This window comes from Lithobates pipiens, unplaced genomic scaffold (assembly GCF_037356315.1).
Source record: "Lithobates pipiens isolate NorthernLeopardFrog02 unplaced genomic scaffold, aLitPip1_a1.2 Scaffold_11, whole genome shotgun sequence".
Classification (NCBI taxonomy): domain Eukaryota; kingdom Metazoa; phylum Chordata; class Amphibia; order Anura; family Ranidae; genus Lithobates; species Lithobates pipiens.
Window position 1 is genome coordinate 9,418,653 of NW_027507696.1, and position 22,298 is coordinate 9,440,950.

Below are 22,298 nucleotides of genomic sequence, written 5' to 3' on the forward strand. Positions count from 1 at the left end.
AGACTCCGCGACACCAAGAGCCATAAGTATTTGTAAAAAGAGGAAGACTGGAAAAAAGGGGAGCGCAATCCAACTTTAGGGGCGCCAGAACCATTCAACAAGGGGCAGTTATTGGATACATACCGGTAGTTAAAAGCAGAAGATTTCTCTGCTTGTAAAAGAAAACTGGCTTCATGTAATGCCGCGTACACGCGATCGGAATTCCGGCCAGAAAAAGACCCGATGAGAGCTTTTCATCGGAAAATGCGACCGTGTGTACGCTCCATCGGAATTTAGCTGTCCGAATTTCCGCCAGCCAAAAATTGATAGAAAGTTTTTCCGTCTGGAAAAATTGAGAACATGCTATCGGTAATTCCGATCGTGTGTATGCAATTCCGACACGCCAAAAATCACGCATGCTCAGATTCAACTACAAGACGGAAGCTATTGTCTACTGGCTATTGAACTTCCTTTTTCTAGTCCCGTCGTACGTGTTGTACGTCACCGCGTTATAAACGATCGGAATTTGATGTGACCGTGTGTGCGCAAGACAGCTTGAGCCGAATTCCGTCTGGAAAACCATCAGAGCTTTTTCCGACGAGAATTCCGATCGTGTGTACGCGGCATAAACCTTAAACAGAAGAAGAGCGACGGGAGGTCAGAGGATTGTGCTGTCCACTTATGTTAATTACCAGCTCTAAAAGCGGCTGTGAAAAAGGTTAATTCTCCGAATATTGATGGAAAATCTCTGCTGTGTACGGTTATGTGGCACTCGTCCCTCTCACCACTATGAGGATGGGTACTCGCCGGCTGCCTGGCGTGCCCAAGCTTTCAGACTTTTGCTTCACACAAAGAATTTAATAGAGAACACCTATAAGAACACCTATAGTCAGGATAATACTTTTCAATCTAATTTACAGCAAAGTGATTTATACGATTATACAGTATATCAGCAAGGCAGAGATGACATGAATAAAAAAAGATCAGTTTAAAATGCCCCACTAAGAACCAACTGTATTTAAAATGATGGCCTGAACCCTCATTATCAGAAAATGATTGATGTCCCGTACATAAAACTGCCAATTCTTCTTTGCCTTCCAACTCGACATGTGACAGTTTAGAAGAATTAGGAAAGATTAGAGCAGCTTCCAGGATCCAGCGGGAGCTTTATCTGCTGCGCTCCTGCATGAGTTGTATGATGCAGAGGAAAGGGGGTCAGTACAGACGCATAAAAGAGACAAAGAAAGTAAAAAGGATTAGGGCTGAAACAACTAATCGATGAATCGACAACCAATCGATTATGAAATTAATCGATTACTATTTTCATAATCGATTAATCGGCCAGTAACATAATGGGGTTAAAGTTAATGAGTCTGATGATATTTACCAGATTGACCCTTTAATAGTATATCTCTCCTCTAATAGTATATGCAGTATATATCCTATAATAGTATATATCCTGTAATAGTATATGCAGTATATATACTGTAATAGTATATGCAGTATATATCCTGTAATAGTATATGCAGTATATCTCTCCTCTAATGGTATATACACTATATCTCTCCTCTAATGATATATACAGTATATATCCCCTCTAATGGTATATACAGTATATCTTCAATAGTATAAACAGTATATCTCTCCTCTAATGGTATATATGGTATATATCCCCTCTAATATATACAGTATATGTCTTCTGTCTGTTATATATCCTGTAATAGTATATGCAGTATATATCCTGTAATAGTATATACACCATATCTCTCCTCTAATGGTATATACACCATATCTCTCCTCTAATGGTATATACACCATATCTCTCCTCTAATGGTATATACACCATATCTCTCCTCTAATGGTATATACACCATATCTCTCCTCTAATGGTATATACACCATATCTCTCCTCTAATGGTATATACACCATATCTCTCCTCTAAAGGTATATACACCATATCTCTCCTCTAAAGGTATATACAGTATATCTCTCCTCTAATGGTATATACAGTATATCTCTCCTCTAATGGTATATACAGTATATCTCTCCTCTAAAGGTATATACAGTATATATCACCTCTAATGGTATATACAGTATATATCCCCTCTAATAGTATATACAGTATATATCCCCTCTAATGGTAAATACAGTATATCTTCAATAGTATAAACAGTATATCTCTCCTCTAATGGTATATATGGTATATATCCCCTCTAATATATACAGTATATCTCTTCTGTCTGTTATTCTCAGAGTGGATTAGATATTTTGCTCCAAAACCATATAGTTGGTTATTTATATTCACCACCGCATATAGAGATATTTAAGAATAAATTACCTTTTTTTTTTTAAACTTTACATATTAACTAAATTATACACCACACTTTTTTTTAAGGTTATTAACCGATTAATCGAAACAACAATCGGCCAACTAATCGATTATGAAAATAATCGTTAGTTGCAGCCCTAAAAAGTAGTATTTTTTTTTTACGATTTTATCTGACCACAGCCTGCATTTCAACACGGGGACATGAAAAAAGTCTGCTGCCTTTCCCACTTTAAGCCGGTAACGTGTCCTTAAGGCTGGATTCACACCTATGGCATTTTTAGTACTTTTTGCATTTTGCTGATTTGCACTGCAGTCTATTTACCATGGCTTCCTATGGAAAACGTTCTGTAGAGCAAATCTGCAAAAAGCACTAAAAATGCCATAGGTGTGAATCCGGCCTAACAATGCAGCAGAATTACATCCACACTGCCTGCCTCTTATCAGCTCAATCTAAGGGGACAGCCATTGAAGGGTTCTTTTATTTTTTGGCTTGCACCTCAATCATATTCCCGGCATTTTACCAGATAGCGAATAAATTTGATATGCATAAATAAAATCGTAACACTGCTGCTATTTATACGGAAGAGAAATGAGAAAATAATTACGATGGTTTTCTTCCAAACAAACCTTCTGCGAATGTTTTAGAGTCACTAATGGGGCGTCAGACGGCAGCTGAAAGGCTCATTTTATATTCCGCAATTACTGAAAGCATTTCTGCTGCTTTATACGACAATAAATAGCAAAAAAAAAAACGATTCCAATGCATTCTTCACGCTTAACTAAACGGATTACTCCGAGGCGTATGTAGCCAGGAAGCAGATCTCAGCCGCTTAAAATGAGGAGGGAGTAATTAAAGCGGTTCTCTGCATGAAATGTACTAAGGGGGGGAAAAAAAGAACCAGACCAGAAACGGGGGAACAGAAAAGAAGCACGGAATTTCCCTCTAATGCCGCGTACAAACGATCGGAAATCACGGACAGAAAAAGACCGATGAGAGCTTTTCATCGGAAAATGCGACTGTGTGTACGCTCCATCGGAATTTAGCTGTCCGAATTTCCACCAGCCGAAAATTGATAGCATGTTCTCAATTTTCCCGATGGAAAAACCTTTCTATCGGTAATTCCGATCGTGTGTATGCAATTCCTACATGGTTTAGGAGATATTTACAAAAAGACAGCCACCGCGCATGCGCCGTAGACAGCTGCGCGCAGGCTCACTGGGCAGGCTGCAGATCACGGCGATTTGCCGCTTGTGTCAGCTTTCGTGCGCATGCGCAGGAGTGATGTAATCGCAGTTCCGGCGAATCACAGCGCCGGCGCAGCGAGACCCGGAAGTCACTCCGGGATACATGGCAGCGGCGAACATGAAGACGGAGGACCGCTTCGGGTGCTTCGTTCTCAGGTAAGTTATTCATAATGAGATAGTATGCTATGCATACTAGCTCATTATGCCTTTGCCTTGCAGGTTGCATTTTTTTTTTTTTTTTTTAAATAGCCTTTACTTCCTCTTTAAGTCTGGGGGTTTTGCGGAATATGCTCCATTACTTAGCGCACTACTCGTCCCAGCTGTCTCCAGTTCTCTTCTACCAGTTTGCAGCCTCTGTGTCATAATTAAGAGTTCAGGACTATTAACCCTGAACTGTAGGTGAAGGAGGCTGGAGTGCATCTATGGCTGGGAGCAGGTTGTGGGGGGGAGTTAGGTACATGGACCCCTTTCTGCAACTCCCTAAACTTAGCAAACATTTTTTGGTTTTGGAGTTGGGCTTTAAAGAGGAAGTAAACCCTGATGAGTTTACTTCCTCTTTTTTTCCCTGCAAAAGGTAAAGCATAATGGACTACTATGCATCACATAGTAGCCCATTATGTGTCACTTACCTGACACAGGAGCCAGCGAAGTCGCCGCTGTCCCCTGTAGTCCGCCGCATCCATCTTGCTGGTGGCGTCTCGCAGCTCCGCCGCTGTCATTCGGCGAAGCCGCGATGACGTCACTCCCGCGCATGCGCACGGGAATCGACAAATGCGGCAGCTCCATTCTTGGAACTGCCGCGTTCAGTGCGCCTGCGCGCCGCTGTCTACGGCGCATGCGCCGTAGACAGCGGTGCCCGTTTTCGGGCAAATATCTCCTAAACCATATAGGTTTAGGAGATATTGCTTGGACCTACAGGTAAGCCTTAATCTAGGCTTACCTGTAGGTCAAAGTGGTTTGTAAGGGTTTACAACCACTTTAAATAACTTTAATAAGTGATTCTTGGACTGGCCTTTTATTACATTATCCTGTGCTGTGAAATCTCCAGTATGTGAGAGTAGGCCTGCAGAGGGGTCAGGGCGAGGGTGGCGCTGGAACCAAGGTACACACTGGCTGCATTTTTCCAAGACTAGGGTCCGCGGCTCTCCCGGGCTCGTGGAAGCCTCCATGTCCCGTGCCAGGCTGGCCAGGGTCAACCGGCATCAAGCGGGGGCTCAGGACCGACCTGGGACCGAGTGGCGGTGAGAATACCGGCAACTACAGGTATTTAGGTGGGCTGTCAACTACAGGAGATGAATATTGAAATGCAAACATCAGCCACTCTGCAGATCAGACGAGCAGCTGGCCTGTTTCATGTGTAGTTGGAGTGTCCCTTTAAGAACCTAAGCTTCCAGCAAAAGGAAAATGATTGGAAAGTCGGGCACCAGCTGTGTGATTTTAGGCGCACCGGCTCCCAAGTTCCACGGATCGGTCAAGCCCCTTGGCTACTGTTCACTACTAAATCAGAAAGGCGATTAGATATGAAAACAGAAGTATGAAGGGAGAGCCTCTTTAGTGGTATTTTCGGAGTTGCAAAGCTTACAAACTTCAGAGTTTCTGAACTTGGGAGATCTTTGGCAGCTCTCAAACCTCACCGACCTTGTGACAGTTTACTTCTCATAAATAAAATCTCTGAATTGCCGCAATTATCACATCTCCTACTGATCGTCACTCTGATTATACTTAAAAGCTGTAGAACTAAACTTCTGAGCTTTACCTCCTCCATGATAAGCCTTTTAGAATATATTTGTTATGCAAAACTTGAGGAAAATCTGGTCAACATAACGTACTGAAATATTAATGAGCTATGAACGCCAACTCCATTATTTTCAGAAGTTTGTTCGTCTACATTAAGTCTCTTCATGGAAGTATCCTCATTTAGCATTACTCACACATTAAAGAGGAAGTAAAGGCAAACATTTTTTTTTTTTTTTTTTTTAAAAGCACACCCTGTAAGGCAAAGGCATAATGAGCTAGTATGCATAGGATACTAGCTCATTATGAATAACTTACCTGAGAACGAAGCCCCCGAAGTGGTCCTCCGTCTTCCTCTTCGCCGCTGCCATGTATCCCGGAGCAACTTCTGGGTCTCGTGGCTCCGGCGCTGTGATTCGCCGGAGCCGGGATGACATCACTCCCGCGCATGCGCACGGGAGCCGACACTCGCGGCATATTGCCACGATCTGCGGCCTGCCCAGTGCGCCTGGGCTCATGCTCCGTAGACAGCGGTGGCTGTCTTCGGGTAAATATCTCCTAAACCGTATAGGTTTAGGAGATATTTCTTGGACCTGCAGGTAAGCCTTAATCTAGGCTTACCTGTAGGTCAAAGTTGGTTGTAAGGGTTTACAACCTCTTTAAAGGGGTTGTAAAGGTTCCTTTTTTATTTTCTAAATAGGTTCCTTTAAGCTAGTGCATTCTCGGTTCACTTACCTTTTCCTTTGATTTCCCTTCTAAAGGTTTTTTTTGTTTTGTTTTCTTTGTCTGAATTTCTCACTTCCTGTTCCTCCTCAGTAAGCTGTTCTGGCTGACTAAACACCGCTCGGATGATGGTGTGAAGTTTACTGAGAAGAAACAGGAAGTGAGATATTCAGGCAAAGAAAAAAAAACATTTAGAAGGGAAATCGAAGGAAAAGGCAAGTGAACCAACAATGCACTAGCTTAAATCAGATCATGCAAAATATGTCCAGAGTGCTAGTACTCCCAACCACTTTTCTCTTCTTAAATCCCTTTTTCCACACAGTGTATATTCACCTTGCGCACAAACTACTCACCATAAGTCACGAAGTGCCACAAACTCCTCCAGCCACGTGGTTAATTGTATCCACCCTCCTCTTTAAATCCACACTATCAGCCTCAAAACCACGGGTTATAAACACAGAAAAGCGCTGCAGCATGTAAAAAATGTCTATGAGGACGAAACGCATCGGGAGGACTCCACTGCCGCCTGTTTTATAACGCCGCTAAAAATAGCAGCGTTTTACCGCCGACGCAATGGGCGGTGTGGTGTGAAAGGGGTCTTACACGTGGGACCCGAATATTTTTCTGGATATAAAAGAGACTATTTTTGCACTTTTTATTTGCTTTTCACATACGAGCACAATGATTCGGTGTTCATTAATATTATTCTTTTGTAAAGTCTATGTGGTTTCGCACATGGATATTTGATTGTTTATAATTTTGTTTTACTATAATGGTTTAGCGCTACTTCTTGTTTATAACATTTGTATTTTTTGCTAAAATATCCAATTTTAGTGTAGTAGCAGCTTCATTTTGCACATTTGGATAGCGCAGTATTTTTTCTTGATTGGAAGAAATTCAACACTATACATGTAAAAGGGCGGTATCTGGGAAGCCTACAGCTGCCAATCACCGCACTACAACACCCAGCAGACCTGCCCCCCCCCTACAAGAAGTTCTGCAGCAGCTGAAACACTTAGGGAAAGTCATCAGAGGTTGGGGGGGGGGGGGGAGCAAAGCCTGGCTCAGTGCAGGACACACTACTCACCAGGCAGATCATTCACCTGGCAGCCGCCCGCAGAGGAGCCCGAGAAGGAGAAGTACATCGCCCAGCGGACACAAAAAGACGTAGCTAAGGGGGAGGGACGTTGCCAGCGTGGGAGGGGGTGGGGCCGGCGTGGAAAGGGGCGGGTCCACTGGGGAAAGGGAAATCCCCACTGACAGCTGAAACGTCACTGGTTGTTAAGGACGTGGCGGCCCCGCTCCTTAACAACCGGTAATTGCCCGCAGTCTTTTGTATGCATTTCATCTGTCAGCGGGGGAATCGTGCAAATGCTTAGTATCCGCACCGATAACTATACTAGTGTCGGTATAACCCTAATTCAGGGTAAATAAAAACACAGATACACTTACATCCGGATGTGTCTGCGCTGATACTAAGAATACACAACATTAAAGTGGTTGTAAACCCTTACAAACCACTTTGACCTACAGGTAAGCCTAGATTAAGGCTTACCTGTAGGTCCAAGCAATATCTCCTAAACCTATATGGTTTAGGAGATATTTGCCCGAAAACAGGCACCGCTGTCTACGGCACATGTGCCTTAGACAGCGGCGCGCAGGCGCACTGAACGCGGCAGTTCCAAAAATGGAGCTGCCGCATTTGTCGACTCCCGTGCGCATGCGCGGGAGTGACGTCATCGCGGCTTCGCCGAATGACAGCGGCTGAGCTGCGAGACGCCACCAGCAAGATGGATGCGGCGGACTACAGGGGACAGCGCGACTTCGCTGGCTCCTGTGTCAGGTAAGTGACACATAATGGGCTACTATGCGATGCGATGCGATGCATAGTAGTCCATTATGCTTTGCCTTTGCAGGGAAAAAAAGAGGAAGTAAACTCATCAGGGCTTACTTCCTCTTTAATATCTACAGCATTGTCGGCTTCAGCCATATAACCGGCTGTGAACAGAGAAGCACCGTGCGGGATGACGTCGCACCAAAACAAGCCCCACTTTACGCGTTCCGCCATGCTGACATCTTTAGGGACGGCACAGGGAGAGTACTTGTAGCTGCCAACTTTTATTTATGGATAGCCCAATGAAGTTCCTCATTAACATGAAAATATATCTGATTGTAGGTTCACTCCAAGAGTGACCTTTCTTAGCCCTTGTACACACGGTCGGAGATTCCGACAACCAAATCCGACGGATTTTGTCCGAAACTGTTGCATACACACAGTCGGAAGAAGTTGTCGGAAAATCCGATCTTTCAGAACGTGATGACGTAATTTAGTTACAACGGGACTACGTTCAGGCTAGTAGCCAATAGCTTTGATGTAGGAATTTGATCTGAGCATGCGTGGCACTTTCTCCGATCAAAATTCTCTACACATGATCGGAGTATGTCCGATCGGACCAGTTTGTCGGAAAATATTTCCAACAAGTTGGAAAATTGGGTCCGACGGAAACATTCCGATGCAGACCACACACAGTCGGATTATCCGACAAACCAGTCCGATAGGACACATTCCGTCGGAATCTCCGACCGTGTGTACAAGGGCTTAGATGGTGGTGGCTGCATTAGTTTTCTTTTTTTCAATCTTTCTTTCATTTACTTTCATTGGGTGATCCAGCAAAAGTAACACACTTCCTGTCTCAGTGGTTACCCTCATTCCTCCACTGTATCTATGGAGGAGCAGCGTAGCCTTCTTTGGAGAGCAACATTGTAAACCTGCGAAGAGGGAAGTTTTAGTGGACTAGTAAATTTAGATGAACTTTACAGAACCCTAACTCCAGCTAACCCTTTTTTTTCCTTTTGGGATAAAGGTTTTTAATGAATAAATAAAAGCTGATCATTGGAAGCCCTGCCGTCACTGTAAATGGATCGTCTCCTCCCCGTAACTGCTACTTTTGCTGGACAGCTTGGTCTGTTACAGGAATAGTTGAATAACAGCCGGCGTGGCAAGATCAAGAGGTAATAAAACTATATTACAGGAAAAGACTGCTGTGTTAATGCTATGGACAAATTGTAAACGTACATCTGTAAATGTTTGATTTTGCTCATAGTTTCATTTTAAGATAATTGTCCTTTTTATTTACATGTGCTACGTGAAGCTTTCTTTTCTCTCTTATCGGCCATGTTAGGCCACGTAAAGATCACGGCTAACAGCTCACGTGGTCCTTCAAGAGAATTAAAGGGCAAGGAAGTCATCTGAGCACAAGGAAACTTCATCTCGTTATGTGCCACTCCGATTAATTCCAAAAACCTTTTCATTGAGTTGTGTTAGAAGTGCTACTAACTCTTCCCTATATTGTATAAACGTTCAATTACCTGTCCTGGCTCCCTATACTCTACACAGGAATAGCTCAGTAATTGCTCAGCTCCTTCTCTCTCATTTTTTCTGGTACGATGTCATAAAGTGGTTGGGCGGCACCGTCTGCCCCCAGTTCGGTAGGGTAGGCAGTAGGGTGAATCAGTGCATGTTTTTTTGTGGTTACACCAGCGACTGTCAAGGACCGAGTGACTACACACTCGCTTCACGCCTTCAAATGACAAAAGAAGGAGAGACGCATCTTGGAGAGCACCTAATCCCCCCCGCAAATCCCTAGAAAACCCTTCAGGTGTCCTAAGATGACATCTTCCTGACGCTACAAGTTACAGAGAATTCTTACAGATGCAGAGACCTGCCTGGATGCAACCAAGCCTTGTCAACAGCGAGGAAACGAAAAAAAAAGAAAAACTCTCCGTACTCAATAAAGCATAACAGCAATATACTAAAGACAGATACAAGAAGTAACTCAATTATGGGCCACGTAACGTTAGTGAGAGCAAGTCTTCTGACACACAGCTTAAAGGGGTTGTAAAGTAAAAATTTTTATTTTTTTAAAATAACAAACATGTTATACTTACCTCCACTGTGCAGCTCGTTTTGCACAGAGTGGCCCCGAACCTGCTCTTCTGGGGTCCCTCGGCGGCTGTCTCTGCTTCCTCCCGCAGGTGCTTCTCACGTTAATGCGAGCTCCCTCACATTGGTGAGAAGCACTGCGGGCGCGCTCCCGTGATACAGCCGGCGGCTATAGCCGCTCGCTGTATCACAAGGCCCCTCCCCCCGGCGCGCTGCGTCATTGGATGTGATTGACAGTAGCGCGAGCCAATGGCTGCGCTGCTTTCAATCCATCCACTCCAGCCAATCAGCGGCCAGGCTGAGCGGCGAAGAGGACGGCGGGGGCGAGCGCGGGATTTTCGAGGGGTCAGGTAAGTAAAACGGGGGGACTGGGGGCGCCGGCAGTGTGAGATGTTTTTTCACCTTAATGCATAGAATGCATTAAGGTGAAAAAACATTTACCTTTACAACCCCTTTAAGTCTTAAAGAGGCAGTAAACCCTGATGGGTGTTACTTCCTCTTTGATTCCCTGCAAAGGTAAAGCATAATGGGCTACTATGCATCGCATCGCATCGCATAGTAGTCCATTATGTGTCACTTACCTGACACAGGAGCCAGCGAAGTCACCGCTGTCCCCTGTAGTTCCGAGAGTCCATCTTCTTGGTGGGTCTCGCTGCTCTGGCACTGTGATTTGCCGGAGCAGCGATGACGTCACTCCCGCGCATGCGCACGGGAGCCGACACTCGCGGATATAGCTGTGATCTGCGGCTTACCCAGTGCGCCTGCACGCCGCTCTCTACGGCGCATGCGCTGTAGACAGCGGTGGCTGTCTTCAGGTAAATATCTCCTAAACCGTATAGGTATAGGAGATATTTCTTGGACCTACAGGTAAGCCTTAATCTAGGCTTACCTGTAGGTCAAAGTGGTTTGTAAGGGTTTACAACCACTTTAACAGGAATATTAACCAGCAGAAGGCTCTGGCTGAGACTAGAGCTGCCCGATTCTGGCTAAAATTAGAATCACAATTTTTTTGCTTAGATGATAGATAACGATTCTCTCACGACTCTTGCAGCGTAACATAATCTTTCACATTAAAACAAAAAAAAATTGTGCTAACTTTACTGTTTTTTTTTTTTTTTTTATTCATTTTATTTTTTCCCAGAAAATTGCATTTGAAAGACCTCTGGGCAAATAGTGTGACATAAAATGTTGCAGCAATTGCCATTTTATTCCCTAGGGTCTCTGCTAAAATATAATTATATTTATATATATATATATGTTTGGGGGTTCCAAGTACTTTTCTAACAAAAAAATATTGATTTTAACTTAAGAAAGAAGTGTCAGAAAAAGATTTAGACTTTAAAGAGGAAGTAAACCCTGAGGAGTCTACTTCCTTTTTGATTCCCTGCAAAGGTAAAGCATAATGGACTACTATGCATAGCATAGTAGTCCATTATGTGTCACTTACCTGACACAGGAGCCAGCGAAGTCACCGCTGTCCCCTGTAGTCCGGAGCATCCATCTTCTCGGTGGGTCTCGCTGCTCCGGCGCTGTCATCCGACGAAGCCGCGATGACGTCACTCCCGCACATGCGCACGGGAGCCGCCACTCGCGGCATATCGCCGTTGACAGCGGCGCGCTCAGTGCGCCTGAGCGCCGCTGTCTACGGCGCATGTGCCGTAGACAGCGGTGCCTGTGTTTTGGCAAATATCTTTTAAACCGTGTAGGTTTAGGAGATATTTCTTGGACCTTACAGGTAAGCCTTAATCTAGGCTTACCTGTAGGTCAAAGTGGTTTGTAAGGGTTTACAACCACTTTAAGTGGTTAAACTTCCTGCATTTATTGAAAGTTTGGCAGACTGCCCAGATTATTTGTTTACACAAGTTCTATCCCTTTGATCTAAGAAGTAAATTAGTTACAATGTTTCAAGTTCTAAACTTGGCAGATTGCCCAGATGCTTTCTTTTGACAGCTGAGTGAGCAGATAATCTCTCCACTTGTTTATATGAAAGAATCACCTACTCTCAGCAGGAGAGATTGTGTGGGGGGGGGGGGTTAGTGAATCGAGATTTTTTAAAGATCGTGCAGCTCTAGCTGAGACTGCCTCCGGCGGCGAGCGCTCCCACAATATCTACTGCATGAAAAGACGCGCAGGTACGTTATTTCGCGCAACAGAGCCACAGTATATATGCAGTGGGCGGTCTTTTTAATGGTTAATATCAATAAGTCAGACACACATGGTTCAGCAGGGAGGACTCACAGCACAGTCAGTTAATTAGAAACAAAACAAGTAATTAAATAAGCAGTGTTAATTTTGGCACCAAATTTCAATTTAGTCTTAGTCATAGGACTAAAATGGCATTTTAGTTTTAGTCCTATTTTAGCCTTCTGCGATTGTTTTAGCGTTAGTGGTATTTATTCGACTAAATCTCCAGTATGTTTTAGTCGACTAAAACTCATTTTAGTCATCTAAAACCGAATAAGTGTAATTAAATTGTAATGCATTAATTAACATTTCTCTTATAACTTCCAAACTCATTGTATACTGCTGGAGTGAAAAATCGAATATGTTATTATTTATGGTATTGAGTTATGAACGTGCACTACAGACCAGTGTTCATTTTGAAGTCAAATTTCAATTTAATTTTAGTCTTAGTCTTTTGACTAAAATGGTATTTTAGTTTTAGTCATACTTTAGTTATCTCAATTGTTTTAGTTTTAGTCGTATTTTATTCGACTAAAATAGTATTAATTTAGCCGACTAAAATGCTTTAGTCAATGAAATTGCCACTGCACTTAAGGCCCCTAAGAAGCTAACTTCCTTAGGTTTCTTTCAGACTTGTGGTACTGCTAAGGCCCCTTTCACACATGCGGACATTATGTCCGTATTTCATCCATCCGTTTGCGGGTGAAATACGGACATACATGCATCCCTATGGGATAGCGGGTGTCTGTGGATGAACATCCGCAGACACCCGATATCGTCCGCCTGCGCAATTGTCCGATTCTGCAGACAGAGGAAAATCCTATTTTTCTATCCGTCTGCAGAGCGGAGTGGATGAACACGGACAGACGGTCCGTGTACATCCGATCCCCCATAGAGGAGAGCGGAGAGCTGACAGGGTGGTCCCTGCACAAATGGAGAGAACCCCGCTGAGCAAGCGGATCATCACGGGGCGGATCGTTACGGCCAGTTCAGAGAAGGAAGGGCTGAGCACACCCCTGATATGTTCCTAGTAATCAGGAACAGCGATCTGTCTCCTCCTTAAGTCAGTCCCACCCCCCCAGTTAGAAAAACACATGAGGGAACACATTTAAGACCTTGATCGCCCCTAGTGTTAACCCTTCCCTACAGTGACATTTACACAGTAATCAGTGCATTTTTATAGCACTGATCACTGTATAAACATCAATGGTCCAAAAAGTGTCCACAGCAATGTCGCAGTCCCGCTAAAAATAGCCGACTGCCACCATTACTAGTAAAAAAAATTAATAATAATAAACATGCCATAAATATATCCCCTATTTTGTTGACACTATAACTTTTGCATAAACCAATTAATATTCGCTTATTGCGATTTTTTCTTTACCAAACATATGTAGAAGAATATAAATTAGCATAAACTGATGAAGAAATTTCTTTTTTTTTTTTTTTCTTTTTTTGGGATATTTATTATAGCAAAAAAGTATAGAATTGTTTTTATTTTTCTAAATTGTTGCTCTTTTTTTGTTTATAGCCCAAAAAAAAAAAAAAAAAAAAAAAACGAAACTGCAGAGGTGATCAAATACCACCAAAATAAAGCTCTATTGGTGGGGAAAAAAGGACGTCAATTTTGTTTGGGTACATCGTCGCACGACCGCGCAATTGTCAGTTAAAGCGACGCAGTGCCGTATAGCAAAAAATAAGGTCGGGGGGGGGGGGGAATCTTCCGGTCTGTAAGTGGTTACGTTTTTAGGAAATTGTGTGGCATTGTTGCTGAGTGTACCCAGGCCTCCTTACGCTGGCCAAACACCACTAGAAATTTGTTCAAATATTTGCATGGAAATTCTGAAAAATTGTTTGTCAGAGCATTCAAAATCTTGCCAATACGGAGATAAATAATTTAAAAAAGCCCTTAAAATGTTGTCTAGACCTGCTACTTGAATGGAAACCCAAAATGTATAGGGGGTTTTTGTGCCTATAATGCCGTGTACACACCGGCATTATTCCGGCAAACAATCCGCCGGAGTTTCTAACGAACAGACTTGACCACACACGGCCACTCCGAAAGTCCGGCGATTTCCAACGATCAATCAAGATTTGTTTTTTTTGTTAGTTTTATGCCGCGTACACACGATCGAATTGTCCGGCATACTTAGTCCGGCAAACAATCCGGCGGATAGTCAGGCAGACTTTCTACCGAACGGACTTGGCCACACACGGACACACAGAAAGTCCGGCGTTTGCTAGCGCGATGACGTACAGCACGTACGACGGGACTAGAAAAAGGAAGTTCAATAGCCAGTAGCCAATAGCTTCCTTTCATGTACTTGCTTCTGAGCATGCGTCGTTCTTAGTCTGCCGGAACTAGCACACTGACGAACGGATTGTCCGCTGAAAGCCAAGTCCGGCGGACAAATTTTGAGTCAAAACTATTTTCTTAGGTCTGCCGGACTTTACGATGAAAAAGTCAGCTGGAGCCCACACACGATCGGATTCTCCGGCGTAATGCGGTCCGGCGGGGTCGTGTGTACGCGGAATTACATGCACATTATAATATATATGAACGAAAACCATAGGATATCTTGTTTGAGTTGCACCGAGTGCCCTGTATAGATATTATCATCAAGAAATACGGGAAAATCCAAACTGGCCAAACTCTTCATGATCCTGCAAGAGCTCTCAAAGGAACGTGAGTGAAGGAAACAAAATTTACTTGATTTTCTTTATGGATATATTGTTATAACGAATTATGTTGTTTTTTTTTTTTTTTTGAATTTTTTTTTATTGAATTTATACAATCAAACATTCAATCGTGAAACAGAAAGTTAAGAAGAATCATGAAAACATTGTAAAACGACCTTGACAGGAAGGTAGAACATGCAAATTATATCTCATGCATAAGATCAATGTGCTTTAGCTGTAAAGTGATTGGTTGGGATCAAAATAAAGTGTACAAGACATTATATACAGGTATCTCGCGTCGGCATAACCGTTATAGAATTTGTTGAGCCCGAATCCATGGTGTTATCTGAAGGTTTGTACGGGCATTTAGTATAGGTGTGCATAGTTAAAGCGGAGGTCCACCCTAAAGTGGACCTTCCGCTCATAGGAACCCTCCCTCCCTCCGGCGCCACAATCGGCACCTTTCAGGGGGGAGGGGGGTGCAGATACCTGTACAGTACAGGTATCTGCACCCACTTCCGGGATAGCTCTCTGCGGAAAGGGGCGTAGATTACGCCCCTTTCCGCAAGTGCCCCGCTGCCTGCTGGGAAACACACAGATCCCAGAGGCAGCGGGGACCGTCCTTATTGCGCAGCGCGGCTCGCGCATGCGCAGTAGGGAACCGGGAAATGAAGTCGAAAGGCTCCATTTCCTGATTCCCATACCCAAGATGGCGGCGGCAGCAGCCGAGATGCGATCTAGAGATCGGCTTCGGGTGCCGACATCGCGGGCGCGCTGGGCGGGTAAGTGTCACTATTTTAAAAGTCAGCAGCTGCAGTATTTGTAGCTGCTGGCTTTAAAAAAAAAAAAAAAAAAAAAACGCGGAGTCCCGGCGGACTCCCGCTTTAAAAGGCACAATGAGATAGCAATATATGGGCCTAAAATCTAGGCCTCTACCTCTAACCACCCCAAATGGGATCTAACTGTGGCCGGCGATAGAGGCCGATTTTTTAGCTGGCCATAGAGAATTAATTTTTTTTTTTTTAATAGATTCCCCCATTCCCCAATTTTTTTTCCCCCATCAATGCTATACAGTGTAAATAGACAAGTCGTCCCGCTGGGCTATTGTATTCTGGCAGCTATTGGAAGCAACATCAGAATACCCAAACAGCGACTGCATCTGATTAGATGAAGCCACTGTTTGGCTAGCAATGTTTTAGCTTGGCTCCTTCGGCTTTTCGGTGGAAGGATATCAGACAGGAGGAACTGGCCAAAATCAGAACAGTATGGGCAGCTTAGTATTAAATCTTTAAGACGGCAATGAAGCAGATTTATTTTATAAACTTGAAAAAAAAAAAAATGAAAATTTTAAATTTTGGGACTTTTTTTTTTTTTAATTCGCCTCTTAACTCTTTTAGCGCATGCCAGCAAGTCTCCACCTTATGTCACAGATTATCCGCTGGATCAGAAGTGTGCTGGGATTGAACCGGTGACCTTCAGGTGACACAGTGCGGTCTGCTGCCAAGTCAATGACTCACACACACGGCTCTCCTGACTGCACTCAGTAAAGTCATTTTTCACATCGGGTTTCTGTGCCGTGCCATTAATCAGTCTTCAGGTTGCCTTTCTGAATCCATCACATCCCATTCTGCATAATCTCTCCCCTCCGTCTGCTTCCAATTACAATGGAACCTGATTCACATTACCCAGAGTCCTCCGGGGGCCCATCGCACAGGTCTGGAGCATCCCCGTAGTGCAAACTTCAGGAATAATGGAATGAAGATGACGGTCACAGCGGAGGAATTCCAGAAAATAAAGCAAGATGTATCATTTAAAGGGGAACTCTGATGTATGGTCTCCAAATACGAAATTTTGTGACTTTTGAAAAAACAAAAAAGTACCTGAAGATAAATATATATTTTTTTTACACTCTTGATGTTCCATTCTTCCATAATAATCCTTCATATATAGTATAAATTCCAACCTTGTGGCAACAGCTTGGGGAAGGCTTTTCTCTGTTCCAGCATGACTGTACACCAGTGGTCTCCAAACTGCGGCCCGGGGGCCGAATGTGGCCCTCTGCTTGCCTTTATATGGCCCTTGGGACACTATTTTACCAACTGACACCAATGATGGAGCACTGTTCCACATACTATCATCATCAATGAGGCACTATTCTTCTCATTGATATCAACAATGGGGCACTATTCCTTCCATCAAAACCAATGATGGGGCACTGATGCAGAGCATTTTCTACTCCCACTGGACATTGTCCGGCCCCCTTAAAGCCTATAGGACAGTAAACTAGCCCTTTGCCTTGAAAGTTTGGAGACCCCTGCTGTACCCCTTTGCGTAAAACCAGCTCCATCGAGACATAGTTTGACTATACGGAGCTCTGACATACCAATGCCCATTGTTGTGGAACGGGATATCAAACAGATTTAGACCCCTTTCACACTGGGCCGTTTTTCATGCATTTTTCAGGCGCTTTAGCATTAAAAAAGCGCCTGAAAAGCGCTTTAGACCCCTTTCACACCACACTGCCCATATCGTGGGCACTAGTGGGACGCTTTTACCCCCCGCTAGCGGCCGAGAAAGGGTTAATGGCGTATTGCCGTCAGTATTACAGCACTGCCCCATTGATTTCAATGGGGAGCAGCGGTGGAGGAGCGGTAAACACACCGCTCCAAAGAAGCTGCTGGCAGGACTTTTTTCTGACGTCCTGCCAGCGCCCTCAGGGCTTTCACACTACACATAATGAAGGTGCAGCTTCTTTAGGGCGGATTGCAGGCGCTATTTCAAACGCTATAGCGCCTGCAAAATGCCCTGGTGTGAAAGGGGTCTGAAAGAAGCCTCATCTGCAGTGAAAGCCCGAGTGCTTTAAGAGCCCTTTCACAATGTCAGTGCCCGAAAAACACTCGTAAAGCGCCGCTTAAACTAGCAGAACTTTACCAGTGTTTTTTTCAAGCATTATTGGGGTGCTTTTAACCCCCGCTAGTGGCCAAATAAAGGGTTAAAAGCGCCCACAAAACGCTGCTGCCAATAGCGCTTTTCAGGCGTTTTACAGGCGCTTCCCATTTATTTCAATGGGAAGGGGAGCTTTAGGAACGTTGTATTCACCGCTCCAAAAGCGCTGCAAACAAGCTGCTTACAGGACTTTTTTTGACGCCCTGCCAGCACAGCGCTTCAGTGTGAAAGCACTCGGGCTTTCACATTGGGATTGCAGTTGCGGCTTCTTTCAGGCGCTTTACAGGTGCTTTTTTTAATGCTAAAGCGCCTGAAAAACACCCGAAAAATGCCCCAGTGTGAAAGGGGTCCTATTTAGGTTGGACAAACATTTGGCAATAAAGTGTATATAGCCCAAGATTCTTTTACCAGAGGAAACTCTCTGCTTCAAAGGTCCTCCGTACTGACAAAAGTGAAACTGTAATGCCGCGTACACGACCAGACTTTCCGGCAGATTAGATCCGACGGTCTTCCCGACGGTCTTTCGGCGGAGTTCCCCCACGATTTTCCCCCACGGTGTCTCAGTAACACCTTGTTACCTAGATTAGCAGAGGGGTTGTCTACTCACAGTACAGCTGTGCAAGTTTCTTCATTCCTCTGCCTGTGTGGAGGAGGGGCGGGGGGGGGGGGTGCCTTTCCTCCAATCAGCTGCCACACAATAAAATGAGATGAATGCGTCAATGCAACATCACAGATAGGCTCTGAGGAAGAGAGGGGATCTCCCTCTCCAAAGGTGTCGGCCACCTGGAAGGTTCTCCAGCATGCTGGACACAGTCCCGGTCACCTGGTTGCTTTGTGTCCATTGTGGACCTACTGACCTACTTGTTTGAGTATATTTCCTTTCTTTGTGTACCAATAAACATCACAAGGTCAGTGCGCACTCTTCTTTTTTTCTACAGTGTTCCATTGGGTGTCCCCTGTCCCGTGGAGGGCGGCAAGGTCTGTGCATTTACCGGGAGCCATAGAAATCCTAGGCAACATCCACTGCCGTCATATCACTTTCAAAAGCAGGAGATTTTGCTTGTCACACAGTGTATTGCCCAGACTGCCCTCCCACTGCTGAAACAGGAAGAAACATTTCTAACACGATGTGCACTTTCTAAAGAGTATAGAAAGCTGAAGACAGCAGACATACAAGTAAACCTTATGTAGGATGATTTGTTTCATCTGTGTATCATCGGAGGCTGTTCACATCACTGAGTGTGAGGGTTTACATCCACTTTAAAGATAGCCATTGAACAGATTCCCCCCATGCACAATATACAGCACAGATGGATTAATCACTGGCTGTAGTTATTGAATTTCGAAATCCGGCACCACCAATCAGGTGACAATTTCTTGCTCCGGCTCATTTGATTTTGTAGTCGAATAAAGTCAGGTGGAACGTTGGCAATTGGGCTGCCCATAAAGCAAATTTATGCCGGTCCATCAATAATCAGATGAAATCTGCATAGTTTCTGCCCAGCTGTCCCCTCGCCTCTTGTCCCTGTGACAACAGTAATGCGGCGTACACACGACCGGACTTTTTGACAGCAAAGGTCAGACGGAACGAGTCCGGCGGACAATTCGATCGTGTGTGGGCTCCATCGGACCTTTGCTGTCCAAAAATCCGGCGGACTGTAGAAATAGAACATGTTTTAAATTTTTCCACCAGAACTCCGCCGGACCGAGAAATCTGTTCGTGTGTGTGCTAGTCCGACGGGAAAAAAAAACGACGCTAGGGCAGCTATTGGCTACTGGCTATGAACTTCCTTATTCTAGTCCGGTCGTACGTCATCACGTTCGAATCCGTCGGACTTTGGTGTGATTGTGTGTGGCCAAGTCCGTTCATTCGGAAAGTCCATCGGAACTCCGTCGAAAAGACCGTCGGACCTAGTCCCTCAAAGTCCGGTCGTGTGTACGCGGCATAACATTTTGCATAATTTATTGTCACAGTTATATTGGTGACCAAAAAAATAAATAAAGAGGGTGAACCTTTCATTTACAAAAGTTCCTTGTAGCAATAACATTCTAGAATAGAGACTTGCAGGAAGGGTTACATCATGGTATATATATGGGAAGAGTATCTCAAGCAACAAGACCGATGCCGGCAATGGGATGGACAAGGAATCTGTAAATCCATTCCCCGACAGATGTGGGGATCAGATTTCTTCCTAAAGACTTGAAGTTTGCAGATAAAAAACCCTTCACCCCCCCCCCCCCCCCCCCCCACCACTGCAAATCTCTGCATAAGATCTCACAGCATAGCGCAAAATCCCTGTAAAGGCGTTTTGGGCCAGCTGTTGGGCAATGTCTGTCTGGCAGACTCTATAGATGTATCAAGTTATCAATAATAGCATTTTAAAGCCGTATTAAATCCAAAGCAACAATATACCATATTAGCCTATCAATCCTTAAATGTGTTGCCTGCATTTATAATAGGCTTATTGACACCTAGAGATCTGGCCAATGACACACTTACTATATTAGTGTCCCCGTTTTGGATGAAGGAGCAACAGAGCCACCTTTGGCCAGCAGTCAAGGGGAGAGGGTAGTGTTAAAGTGATATTAAAAAGGCATTTAAAAAAAAATAACAAACATGTTATACTTAACTGCTTTTTGCAGCGGCTTTGCATAGAGCAGCCACAATCCTTCTCCTCTTGGGCCTCCTTCCGGCGCATCTGGCCCCTCCTACCTGTCGTGTGTCTCCAGAGCAAGCAGCTTACTATGAGGGCACCCATGTATGCTCGCTCCCGAGCCTCTGCTCTCCATGTCCATTCACACAGAGCCATGGCTTGACCCCGCCCCCTCCTTCCGCATTGGATCACTGGCTGTAATTGATTGGCTCCCGCTGCTGTCTCAGACAATGAGGAGGGAGAGTCACCGACAGGGGCGGACTGACAACTCATGGGGCCCCCAGGCAATAGGAGATTATGGGGCCCCTGGGCAATAGGAGAAGATTATGAGGCCCCTGGGCAATAGAAGATTATGGGGCAACCAGGCAATAGATTATGGGGCCGCACAGTATACACACACACACACACACACATACAGTACATACAGTATACACACACAGACACACAATAAACACACATAGTACACACACACAGAATACACATACACACACTGAAAAGGTACTGGGGAGGCGGGGCAGCTATAATCTTGGGATTTTTTTTTTTTAAACACAGACTTTTACATACTGTCCCTGGTTTTATTGAGGCTGGCAACCCTGATGGGGCCCCTTAATGGCATGGGGCCCTCCGGCAGTGCCCGAATGGTCAGTCCGCCCCTGGTCACCGGAAAGCCCAGGCTTCTCATGCACATTTCTGGCTTGCGATGGGGCTCAGGTAAGTACTGGGGGGTCTGCTGCACAGAGAAGGTTTCTTACCTTCATGCATAGAACGGTAAAAACGTTTAAAACCACTTTAAACTGGCCATAGCAAAATAAAACGAAAACAAACATTAAACAGATTCTTTCATCCACACAAGAGAGGGGGTTGGAGGAATCCCCCTGCTGGGACACTGTATCCTGACATTGGGACCTGGAGCTGTCAAAACCCACTGATCAACAGTTGCAACCGCTGATCATAGGTTTCCAACAGAAGTCGATCTAATGAACAGGGTCGGCCACACACTGCTTGTACCTGTTGAACCAGTCAAATTTTGATCGGTCCATATCAGCCTAATGCCGCGTTCACACGATCGGAATTCTCGTCGGAAAAAGCTCTGATGGTTATTCCGATGGAATTCGGCTCAAGCTGTCTTGCCTACACACGGTCACATCAAATTCCGATCATTTATAACGCGGTGACGTACAAAGCGTACGATGCGACTAGAAAAAGGAAGTTCAATAGCTTCTGTCTCTTAGTTGAATCTGAGCATGCGTGATTTTTGGCGTGTCGGAATTGCATACACATGATCAGAATCGATAGAAAGTTTTTCCGTCTGGAAAATTGAGAACATGCTATCATGTTTTGGTTGGCGGAAATTCGGACAGCTAAATTCCGATGGAGCGTACGCACGGTCGCATTTTCCGGTGAAAAGCTCTCATCTGTGTTTTTCTGGCTGGAATTCCGATCGTGTGTACGCGACATTAGGCTGCATTCACACCTGAGTGTTTTCAGCTAGTAAAACGCTCATCTCAAAAGTTCCAGAACGCCCAAAAAACAAAATCCCATTTATTTCAATGGCACCTGTTCACATCTGAGCTTTGTTGCCTAAAGCAAAACGCCTGAAGCTCAGGCACTTCCTTCGAGTCACACCTAAGAATAGCTTTCATCTTAGCTATATTATGCAATCTCCCCCCCCCCCCCCATATAATGGAGATGGAGACATGGACACGTGTAGTCCATATCAGGAGAGCAGCCTAGGGTGACAGCCATGGGGAAAAAAAGGCAGTCGCCACACCAAGGGCTAGTGATCTGCAACGTATCACAAACCGGGAAGTAACTGAAGAAATGTAATATAAAATCGGTAAATATGATATACTTTCCTATTTACTAATGCTAGCAGCATGA

General features: G+C 44.5%; 1 protein-coding gene and 1 long non-coding RNA gene across 4 annotated transcripts in view; one reads left to right on the forward strand and one right to left on the reverse strand.

Annotated features, from left to right (window-relative positions):
- RXRA (retinoid X receptor alpha) overlaps window positions 1–22,298 on the reverse strand; it is a 348,429-nt gene that overhangs the window by 165,124 nt on the left and 161,007 nt on the right. The gene's annotated exons all lie outside the window — the stretch shown is intronic.
- On the forward strand, window positions 8,886–16,723 carry LOC143961101 (uncharacterized). The gene is made up of 2 exons (XR_013270407.1): window positions 8,886–9,023; window positions 16,215–16,723. It is a non-coding gene; the product is annotated as an uncharacterized LOC143961101 (long non-coding RNA).